Source organism: Lutra lutra, chromosome 1, assembly GCF_902655055.1.
Source record: "Lutra lutra chromosome 1, mLutLut1.2, whole genome shotgun sequence".
NCBI classification, from domain to species: domain Eukaryota; kingdom Metazoa; phylum Chordata; class Mammalia; order Carnivora; family Mustelidae; genus Lutra; species Lutra lutra.
In genome coordinates, this window is record NC_062278.1 from 30,429,746 (window position 1) to 30,441,382 (window position 11,637).

Here is an 11,637-nt window from a genome sequence, read left to right on the forward strand (position 1 = left end):
TGGGATGTTACATAGTTTACACTTGATTTGTAAGAGGATTTGTACCAAGCTCCCTGGACACCAGATCCCCTGCTCTTTATTTTTATGCTTTACTGCATACTTAAAATTCAGATGAGATTTTCTTCTTGATTAATTTTTAATATAATATTTGATATTTACAAAAATGCATTAAATGCAATTTAACAGTATGATATATATGCTTAAATTTATATCTTTATATTTTAACCTTTATATCTTTAGTATTTTTTGTCAGCTTTTTTTTTTTTTTTTTTTTTTTTTTTGTATACCAGCTTTTCTGCAAGCATTGAAAGGTATGAAATCTCAGATAATTAGCTATGTCAGCAACCTGGAAAATGCAGTTGAAAAGTCATGGTTTTGGTAGAAAAAGATGCCTCAGGCATAATATTCTACTAGAAAGCTCACTGATACTTGTAAAATAAAGAGTAATGCCATTAGAAAAATGGAGAAGGGTTTTGGGCTTTTGTTTATTTTTTAATTCTAACACTATTCTTCCTGGTTTCCAATATTTTTACACATACAGGACCTATAAAGTAGTTCCATCTTTTTTTTTTTTAAAGATTTTTATTTATTTATTTATTTATTTGACAGACAGATCACAAGTAGGCAGAGAGGCAGGCAGAGAGAGAGAAGGAAGCAGGCTCCCTGCTGAGCAGAGAACCTGATGCCGGACTCGATCCCAGGACCCTGAGATCATGACCTGAGCCGAAGGTGGAGGCTTCAACCCACTGAGCCACCCAGGTGCCCTAAAGTAGTTCCATCTTTTTAACTATTATGTTGACGGAAGGGGTATGTAGGATATTTACATGCTATTACAAATTTGTGAAGGCCCTTGAGAGACTTTATTTCAGATCCCAATAGCCAGAATAAACAATGATTCTAATGATACATCTTGGTTTTTTGTTTTATTTTGTGGGGTTTTTTTTTGGGGGGGATGAGGGTTTAAAAATTTTTTTTCTATATAAAATAAGAATAACAACAAACTTACAAACCTGTATATCTTATGCTCATCTCTTAGACAATATTACGATAGAAATATCACTTATCTGTATTATGTCTGGATTACTTAGTTCATAACACGTATATATCCTATTCTTTTCTCTTGAGCTAATACTGTTATAGGGATTCTCACATGTTTATAATTAAATATTATAAACAAAGCTTATAGTTAATATTAATATATTTGTATTAGAAGAGTGAAGTAACATTTTACATTTGGTATTTTTCTTTTTTGCTGAATTTTCTAAAGCATGATCTGTACACTTGAAAAATTGTTATTTTAATAAAGAATCATGGGAATGATGCAATTTGTAATTGTAAATGATGCAGATTTGTCTAATGAATTTTGCCATTTACCAAATTTGTTAAATTAGTTAGGACAAAGTCCTAGTAAAGAGTCATCACTTTAAAAATTATATTTCCTAAATTGAAATGGTGGCAACTTACGTGCTCATTCTTATATCTAACTCTACTGGTTTTGGTTTTTTTTTTCTTTCTTTTTTTTTTTTCTGTTATATACATAGAGTTCATTGGTGGAACTGCAGGTTTCATAAATATAAAAATTGAGGAGTTCACGTAGATATGCTAATAACTCCATTAAACTTCTCCTTTATATGTAAATTCAAGCCCAGATGTTGCATCATTTGCAAATCTTGCAATTAAGGCATTTTATAACTTCAGTTATGCAAAGGGGCAGCAGACTGGAAAATGGCTAAAATTGCTTGGCTAGGACATTACCATGGCAACATGCTGACCTCCATTCAATTAGTTACCACTGAAGATTCAGCTATTAATTATAGTGGTCAAAAGTGGATATCATCTGGATCTCCTCTTACCTTTTTAATATGGACATTTTTCACTCACCATAAATCTTTGACTTTTAGAGCCAAGACACCCAAACTGAAGCATTAAGAGTGATACTGCTTAAGTACTGATGGAATGAGGGTCAGGAAAGGAATCTCATTTATCAGCCATATTCAAGATAGTTCTTCAACTTTCCATAATCTAAGCACTCTGTCAGGCAAGCATCAAAGTGAATATTCATTACTGCTCATTTTCCTCATTGAACTCTTTGCATTGTGTGTGTCAGCAATTACCTCTCACTTTAGAAAGCCGTCCTTAATTAGGGCCACAATAATCACCAGGGGGCCTCTGAAATAGATAGATGCCCCATTTTTGGTTGACTTTTACATTTTCCAGCAAAAAAAGTTATTCTTTTCTTGGCAGAATGTAAAAGAAGTGTTGTGAGTTAATTATGGAGGTACTTAATAAATGATGAAAATTTTTTCATTTGCATTTTAGCAGACTTGAACATAAGAATCTTGTATTTGATGAAGTTAAAATATACTGTTGCTGCAGAACATGTTTTTATCACTGCATCCACAGTCCTAAACTAAACACTTCAGGCACACCAAAGTGTGGTGATCAGTCACTAGAATACGTCCATACTACAGTGCTCATGGTTCTTCATTCAACAAATATTCTACTATCATCTCTGTACAAGACAGTGTTCTGTGTGCTAAGGATACAGTCATGTCAAAGAGTGGTAAGATCCCTGCTCATTTGGAAAAAGACAGAGAATCATCAAAAAAAGAAGAAAAATATCAGTCAGTGAGAATTGCTATGCGAAGGATTAAAACGGAGCTCAATCAATTATAAGGTATCCATTCCAGATAGTGGTACTAATAGTGTTAGTAGTGTAGATGGAGATAAGTGAACATATTCCAGAACATTTTTATTGAATATAGTTTTTTATATAATAGTAAATTTAAAGTTCACATCAAATAAACATACTGTTCACTTGATTTCACAATAGATGCATGTATGAGAATGTTAGTTCCGATAAATAAGTTCCTTTTGTTAGAGTTCAAAATCAAGATTTCTGATTTCTTTTTTTTTCACTATTATGAATTGCATAGTTGTGAACATTCCTGATGCACATGTATAAAAATTTTGCTGTCAGTATTCTCAGAAGTGGAGTTGCTAGGATTTACCATAATGAATACTCAAACTTCCTCAACAGAGTGAAGAGATCAACTGTAGCCTAGTCAACGATGGCATATTATACAACCATGAATTATAGCTAAATACAAGCAATCCATGATATAATCTTAACACAAATTTGAATCAAAAAAATGGGGACCTGCAAAACTACATGCTAGTTTTTATAAAAATATTTTTAAGAAAATAACAGATAGTTTCAGAATACTTATATATGACACATGTTGAATTTTTTCCTTTAAGGAAATAACAGTGATAAAATGCAGAATTTGGGATGCCTGGGTCACTCAGTCAGTTATGTGCCTGCCTTAGGCTTAGGTCATGATCCCAAGGTCCTGGGATCGAGTTCCGCATCAGGCTCCTTGCTCTGTGGGGAGTCTGCTTCTCCTTCTGCCTGTCACTCCTCCTGCTTGTGCTCTCTCTCTTTCTTTTTCTCTCTGACAAATAAATAAAATCTTAAAAAAATGTAGGATACTGATTTTCTCAATCTGAGGAACTAAATAAGGAGGAGAGAGAGAACACATAGAATCATGTAACTTTTTTATGATCTACTTTTTGAGTTAGAGTATTATTAATCATTATGTATTATATTTTTAAAAATTTGAAGAAAAGAGAGAAAAAAGAAAAAAATAGAAAAGAGGGAGGCAGGGAAGAAAGGAAAAACAGGAGAAAGAGGGTCATGAATCAGTGATGATAATGTGTCATGAACCAGAGATTATGAATAATCTGATTATTTGAATATAAAGTTCTTTTAAAATAAAAATGAATGTCGATTTTATAACTATGGCATTTTTTATACAAAGGACTTGGTTGAAGAATAAACAGAATATTTTTTAGAAATTTCTGTTTAACAATGGCCTACTATTCTTGCTTCAGTTATTAGAATTGTTGATACATCTGTTTTTTTTAATTTAATTTTTTTTAATTTTTAAATTTTTAAATAAACATATAATGTATTATTAGCCCCAGGGGTACAGGTCTGTGAATCGCCAGGTTTACACAAGTCACAGCACTCACCATATCACATACCCTCCCCAATGTCCATGACCCCCCCAACCCCCCTCCCCCCAGCAACCCTCAGTTTGTTTTGTGAGATTAAGAATCTCGTATGGTATGTCTCCCTCCCGATCCCATCTTGTTTCATTTATTCTTTGAAACCCCCCCAAACCCCCCAACCCCCCCCCATGCATCTCCACTTCCTCAAATCAGGGAGATAATATGATAGTTGTCTTTCTCCAATTGACTTATTTCCCTAAGCATAATACCCTTTAGTTCCATCCACGTCATCGCAAATGGCAAGATTTCATTTCTTCTGATGGCTGCATAGTATTCCATTGTATATATATACCACATCTTCTTTATCCATTCATCTGTTGATGGACATCTAGGTTCTTTCCATAGTTTGGCTATTGTGGACATTGCTGCTATAAACATTTGGGCGCATGTGCCCTTTTGGATCACTAAGTTTGTATCTTTAGCGTAAATATCCAGTAGTGCAATTGCTAGGTCATAGGGTAGCTCTATTTTCAACTTTTTGAGGAACCTCCATGCTGTTTTCCAGAGTGGTTGCACCAGCTTGCATTCCCACCAACAGTGTAGGAGGGTTCCCCTTTCTCCACATCCTCGCCAGCATCTGTCATTTCCTGACTTGTTAATTTTAGCCATTCTGACTGGTGTGAGGTGGTATCTCATTGTGGTTTTGATTTGTATTTCTCTGATGCTGAGTGATGTTGAGCATTTTTTCATGTGTCTGTTGGACATCTGGATGTCTTCTTTGCAGAAATGACTGTTCATGTACTCTGCCCAATTCTTTTTTTTTTTTTAAGATTATTTATTTATTTGACAGAGAGAGAGAGAGATCACAAGTAAGCAGAGAGGCAGGCAGAAAGAGAGGAGGAAGCAGGCTCCCTGCGGAGCATAGAGCCTGATGCGGGGCTCGATCCCAGGACCCTGGGACCATGACCTGAGCTGAAGGCAGAGGCTTTAACCCACTGAGCCACCCAGGTGCCCCATACTCTGCCCAATTCTTGATTGGATTATTTGTTCTTTGGGTGTTGAGTTTTCTAAGCTCTTTATAGATTTTGGATACTTTATCTGATATGTTGTTTGCAAATATCTTCTCCCATTCTATCAGTTGTCTTTTGGTTTTGTTAACTGTTTCCTTTGCTGTGCAAAAGTTTTTGATCTTGATGAAATCCCAATAGTTCATTTTTGCCCTTGCCTCCCTTCCCTTTGGTGATGTTCCTAGGAAGAAGTTGCTGCGGTTGAGGTCAAAGAGGTTGCTGCCTGTGTTCTCCTCAAGGGTTTTGATGGATCCCTTTCTCACATTGAGGTCCTTCATCCATTTTGACTCTATTTTCATGTGTGGTGTAAGGGAGTGGTCCAATTTCATTTTTCTGCATGTGGCTATCCAATTTTCCCAACACCATTTGTTGAAGAGGCTGTCTTTTTTCCATTGGACATTCTTTCCTGCTTTGTCGAAGATTAATTGACCATAGAGTTGAGGGTCTATTTCTGGGCTCTCTATTCTGTTCCATTGATCTAGATACATCTGTTTTAATACATGTTGATTTTATTGTTAAGCAAGTTTTCCATTCACTCATCTCGGTTTTAATTATATTAAGCAAAAAGCAGCTGAACTCAAACAATAAAAATCTGGTAAAATGAGTGCAGTAAGATGATTGTGGTGGTTTTTATCAAGAAATTCTTGTGACTAAAAGTGCAAATCCTAGGCTTGTTGCATTGTGCCCCTGATGTCACATCCCTGGTAGTAGCTGAAATTTTACAGTGGGTGTCATTAGCTAGAAGACCTGTTTATTTTTAGGGGTCAAAGTTGGTTAACATTGGCATGAATATATTTGATATTTTGTGTTTCATCAAAACATTATTGTATCCTCTTTTCCTGGAAATGTAGTCAGTACCCTTAGCTTTTACATCACTCTAAAATACAAACAAACAAACCTCAAAAATACCGCAGATAGCCCAATTAATCTCCTCTCTCACCAAACACATTACCTTTACTTATTTTGAAGGTATTACTTACAAAAATCAGTCAAGACTGGCCAAAAATGAACCTCTTTTCACAATTGACAATAAACAATTGGTAGCAAGAAATGATAGTGCAGAATTAAATCAAAAGAGCTGCTTACTTTATGGACATTTATAAGACTCAATACCCACCATCTCCCCTTTTTTGTGTGTTTTTAGAGACTTCAAGCTTTGACTAAGGTTTCATTATTCATCGTTTTACTCTCTGTAAACTTCAGACCTCTGAGACATTTTGGCAGTCTTGAACTTGCAAACAGTGCTCTTACGCCTGAGAACATCAAGAAATCAGTGTCTAGGAACGCGGATTATCATTTAAACCTCCTGTTACTTTATCATATTACATAATTGCTTGACTCTCATCTTAATGTAAAATTAAAAGTTAGTGACATTGTGATAACTCTGCTTAGTCTTTACCTGGCTCTCTCTCTGAGAAAGCCACATTCAAATGCTATTTAAGTTTTTAAGCACCCATCTTGCTTAATTTTCCTTTTTCATTTCTTTGGGCTTCCTATCTTTATTCCTCTGCTCTTTACTGTATTTCTCATCTGGCCACTTACTTATGTCTTTTTTTTTTCCTTTTTTTAGAGATGTTTTATTTTTCTGACTTTAAAATAATAAAAATGTAGTTGGTTAAGATGAAGGAAGAGTAGGGCAACCCTAAGCTTGCCTCCTTTCTTGAACATAGCTAGATAAATATCAAATAATTCTGAATACCCGAGAAATTGATTGGAGGTCTTAGAGAACAAACCGCATATCCACAATCAGGAAAAAAAATGACCCTAGAAAGTAAGAGCTACAGTGAATTGATTGGGGGAGAAAAGAGACACTGTTGGGGTAAAGGGAAAGAACCCCTGATGGAAGAGGGGAGAGGGAGAGAATGAGAAAGAAAAAGTAAAAAAAAAAAAAAAAAAAGACTGAAAATACACACAGGGGACTACAGAAGAAAATTGTTCCATTAATTGTGAAAAAGGAGAGAGTTTAAATACCACCCATTTTTTGTTTTTTGTTTTTGTTTTAAAGCACGTTGCAGAGTCTGAAATTTTAGAAGTCAGCACCATTACCAGGGCCATGCGTGGCTAGCTGAGGAGTACTCTGGTGAGAAAGGAAGTAAGAGCCCTGGGAGCAGGTGGTGTGGTCTGAGGATCCCCTGGGTTGCACAAGGGAAGTGGTTCCCCTGCTTGGAGTGCATTTGGTGGCGGTAATACAACCTCTCCATGGGCAAAGGACCCTGTGGGTGCCATTGAACTGTCCCATTCACTGGGATAGGAACAAAGATGTTGGTTGGTTCCTGCAGTGTGCTGTAATTTACTATAAACTCTGAACCACTGCGCAGTTGTGTGACTGTTTTATGGGACAAGCCTGCACTGGCCATAGTGCTGCAAGACCCTCTCCCAGAGGATCAACAACCCTGAAGTGGGGACATTGAAACCCAGCTGGCCAAAGATAAAACACAGAAGTTCTATGTTGTCTGGCTTGTGAACAACTCTTACAAAGACAGGGTGAAGGCACAGATCTGATGAAAGCCACAGACACAGGGGAAGCAATGGTTTACTGTCTGTGAGGGCTTCCTGAAGAGTGGCTGGCATGAACTCCCTGTTCTGGAGATGAGAGAGCGGGGAAAAGCCATTTTCACCACTTGCCCACCAGCAATGACTCAACTCAGTAAGAGAAAAACACTACCACCAAGTGGAGACCAGAGCTGCTTACACAAACCTCTGCCCCACTGTGCCTGGCAGGCCCATCTCCACTAGGGTAAGTTCACCTGATACTCAAGAGCAGCAGGCCCCTCTTCTAGAAGCCCAGCACAAACCCCTTGCAGGAACCAAGGCTACTGATCATAGAGTACTGCAAAGCTTCAGCTTTAGGACAACAAGATCTAGTTTGGCACCAGTCAGAATGGCTAAAATTAACCAGTCAGGAAACAACAGGTGTTAGCAAGGATGTGGAGAAAGAAGAACCCTCCTATATTGTTGGTGCAGATGCAAGCCGGTGCAGCCACTCTGGAAAACAGTATGGAGGTTCCTCAAAAAGTTGAAAATAGAGCTACTCTATAACTCAGCAATTGCACTACTGGGTATTTACCCTAAAGATATAAATGTAATGATCTGAAGGGGTACGTGCACCCGAATATTTATAGTAGCAATGTCCATAATAGCCAAACTGTGGAAAGAGCCTAGATGTCCATCAACAGATGAATGGATAAAGAAGATATGGTGTATATATAATCAATGGAATAGTACTCAGCCATCAAAAAAATCACCACAAAATCTTGCCATTTGCAACAACATGGATGGAACTAGAGGGTATTATGCTAAACGAAATAAGTCAGTCAGAGAAAGACATTTATCATAAGATCTCACTGATATGAGGAGTTTGAGAAACAAGACAGAGGATCAGAGGGGAAGGTAGGGGGAAAATGAAACAAGATGAAACCAGAGAGGGAGATCAACTGTAAGAGACTCTTAATCTCAGAAAACAAACTGAGGGTTTCTGGAAGGGAGAGGGGTAGGAGGTCTGGAGTGGCCGAAGGATGGATATTGGGGAGGATATGTGCTATGGTGAGTGCTGTGAATTTTGTAAGACAAATGCATCACAGACCTGTAAGCCTGAAATAAATAGTACATGATATGTTAATTTTAAAAAAATAAAAATAAATCTAGCCTCCTTTGGGTTTTTGGTTTGTTTTTGTTGGGTTTTTGTTAGTTTGCTTTTGTTTTTGTTTTAGATACAGAAAGAGCAATTTTTAAATTTAATTTTATTTAGGGGCACCTGGGTGGCTCAGTTGGTTAAGCATCTGCCTTCAGCTCATGTCATGATCCCAGAGTCCTGGGATTGTGCCCCACATCAGGCTCACTGCTCAGTGAAGAGTCTGCTTCTCCCTCTCCTGCTCCCCCTGCTTGTGTTCTTTCTCTGTCAAATAAATACATCTTTTAAAAATTTAATTTTATTTATTTTAAATTTTTAATATTTTTTCTATCAAGCTTCTCTTAACAAGCAGACCAAAACCCCTAGGATCTAATTTCCTTTCTTCCTTTATTTATTTATTTATATTTTACTTTAAAATTTTAATTACATTTTATTTATTCTGTTTTATTGTTTACGTTTGTTTGTTTGACGTTCAAAATGACAAGATGGAGGAATTCATCCCAAAAGAAAGAACAGAAAGAAATGATAGTCAGATATAAGTAAGATGTATCAACTAGAATTTAAAACAACAATTATAAGTATACCAGATGGGCTTGAAAAAAGCATAGAAGACAGTAGAGAGTCCCCTACTGCAGAGATAAAAGAACTAAAATCTACTCATGCCAAAATTAAATGCTATACCCAAGATACAAACCTGAATGGATGCCATAACAATGAGGACAGACAAAGCAGAGGAAAAAATCAGTGATAGAGACAAAATTACAGAAAATAACGAAGCAGAAGAGGGAAACAAAGGTAAAGGATCATGAAGGTAGACTTAGGGAACTCAGTGGCTTATTAAAATGTAGTAATAGTCATATCATAGGAGTCCCAGAAGATGAAGAGAAAGAAAAAGGGGCAGAAGGTTTCTATGAGCAAATTATAGCTGAAAATTCCACTGGGTAAGGACACAGACATCAAAATCCAAGAAGCACATAGAACTTCCCTTAAATTCAACAAAGCCAGCCACTGCCAAAGCATATCATAGTCAAATTCCCAAAATGCACAAACAAGGAAAAAATCCTGAAAGATTGCCACAGATCTGTCCACAGAAACTTGGCAGGCCAGGAAAGGATAGCTGGATATATTCAATACACTGAATGGGAAAAATATGCAGCCAAGAATACTTTATCCAGCAAGGCTGTCATTCAGAATGGAAGGAGATACAGAGTTTCCCAGACAAACAGAAAATAACGGAGTTAGTGAACACTAAACCAGCCCTGTAAGAAATATTAATGGGACTTTGAGGGGGAAAAAAGAACAAAAGCAAAAAAGACTAGAAAGAAACAGAGAACATTGTCAGAAAGATTAACTTTACAGGTAACACAATGGCACTAAATTTATATCTTTCAATTATCACTTTGAATGTAAATGGACTAAATGTTCCAATAAAAAAACATAGGGTATCAGAATGGATAAAACAACAACAACAACAAAAACACAATCCATGTATATGTTGCCTACAAGAGACTCATTTAGGACCTAAATACACCAGCAGATAGAAAATGAGGAGATAGGAAACTATCTGTTATGCTAAAGGATGTCAAAAGAAAACCAAAGTAACCATCTTATATCAGACAAATTAGATTTTAAAACAAAGACTGTATCAAGAAATGAAGAAGGGCATTATATCATAATTAAGGGGTCTATTCATCAAGAAGATCTAAAAATTATAAATATTTATGCACCAAATATATGATTAAATTAATAACAAAGGTAAAGAAACTAATTGATAATAATACAATAATAGTGGGGATTTTAATACCCCACTTATAGCACTGGACAGATCATCTACACAGAAAATCAACAAGAAAACAGGGGCTTTGAATGACACACTGGACCAGATGGACTTAACAGACATATTTAGAACATTTTACCCTAAAGCAGCAGAATACACATCCTTTTCGATTGCACATGGAACATTCTCCAGAATAGATCACACACTGAGTTACAAAGTACTCCACAAGTACAAAAAGATTGAGATCATACCATGCATGTTTTCAGACCACAACACTGTGAAACTTGAAGTCAACCATAAGAAAATATTTGGAAAGACCACAAATATGTGGAGGTTATAGAACATCCTAGCAACGAATGAATGGATTGACAAGGAAATTAAAGGTAAAGTAAAAAGGTACATGGAAGCATATGAAAATGAAAACACGACAGTCCAAAACCTTTGGAATGCAGCAAATGTAGTCCTAAGAGGGAAGTAAATTGCAATACAGACCAACTTCACGAAGCAAGAAAAATCTCAAATATACAACCTAACATTACACCTAAAGGAGCTAGAAAAGAAACAGCAAATAAAGCCCAAAGCCAGCAGAAGAAGGGCAATAATAAAGATTATATCTGAAATAAACAACAACAATAGAAACAACAACAACAACAAAACTAATAAAACAGATCAATGAAATTAAGAGCTGGTTCTTCAAAAGTATTAATAAATTTGATAAATGCCTAGCCAGACTAATGAAAAAGAAAAGAGAAAGCACCCAAATAAATAAAATTGTGAATGAAAGAGGAGAGATCACAACCAACACCACAGAAATACGAATGATTCTAAGAGAATATTACATAAAATTATGTGCCAACAAATTGGGCAATCCAAAATAATTGTCCAAATTTCTAGAAATATACAAATTACCAAAACTGAAACTGAAAGAAATTGAAAATTTGGACAGACCCCCAGCAAAGAAATTGAATCAGTAATCAAAAATCTCCCAAACATTTAAAGATGATTTAATACCTATTCTTCTCAAATTGTTTCGAAAAATAGAAATGGAAGGAAAACTTCCAAACTCATGCTACGAGTCTAGCATTACCTTGATGCCAAAAATCAAAGACCCCACCGAAAAAGGAGAATCACAGGCCAGTATCCCTGAT

General features: G+C 36.2%; 1 protein-coding gene across 1 annotated transcript in view; it reads left to right on the forward strand.

Moving 5' to 3' along the window:
* Nucleotides 1-11,637, forward strand: part of ROBO2 (roundabout guidance receptor 2) — a 1,319,482-nt gene that overhangs the window by 332,971 nt on the left and 974,874 nt on the right.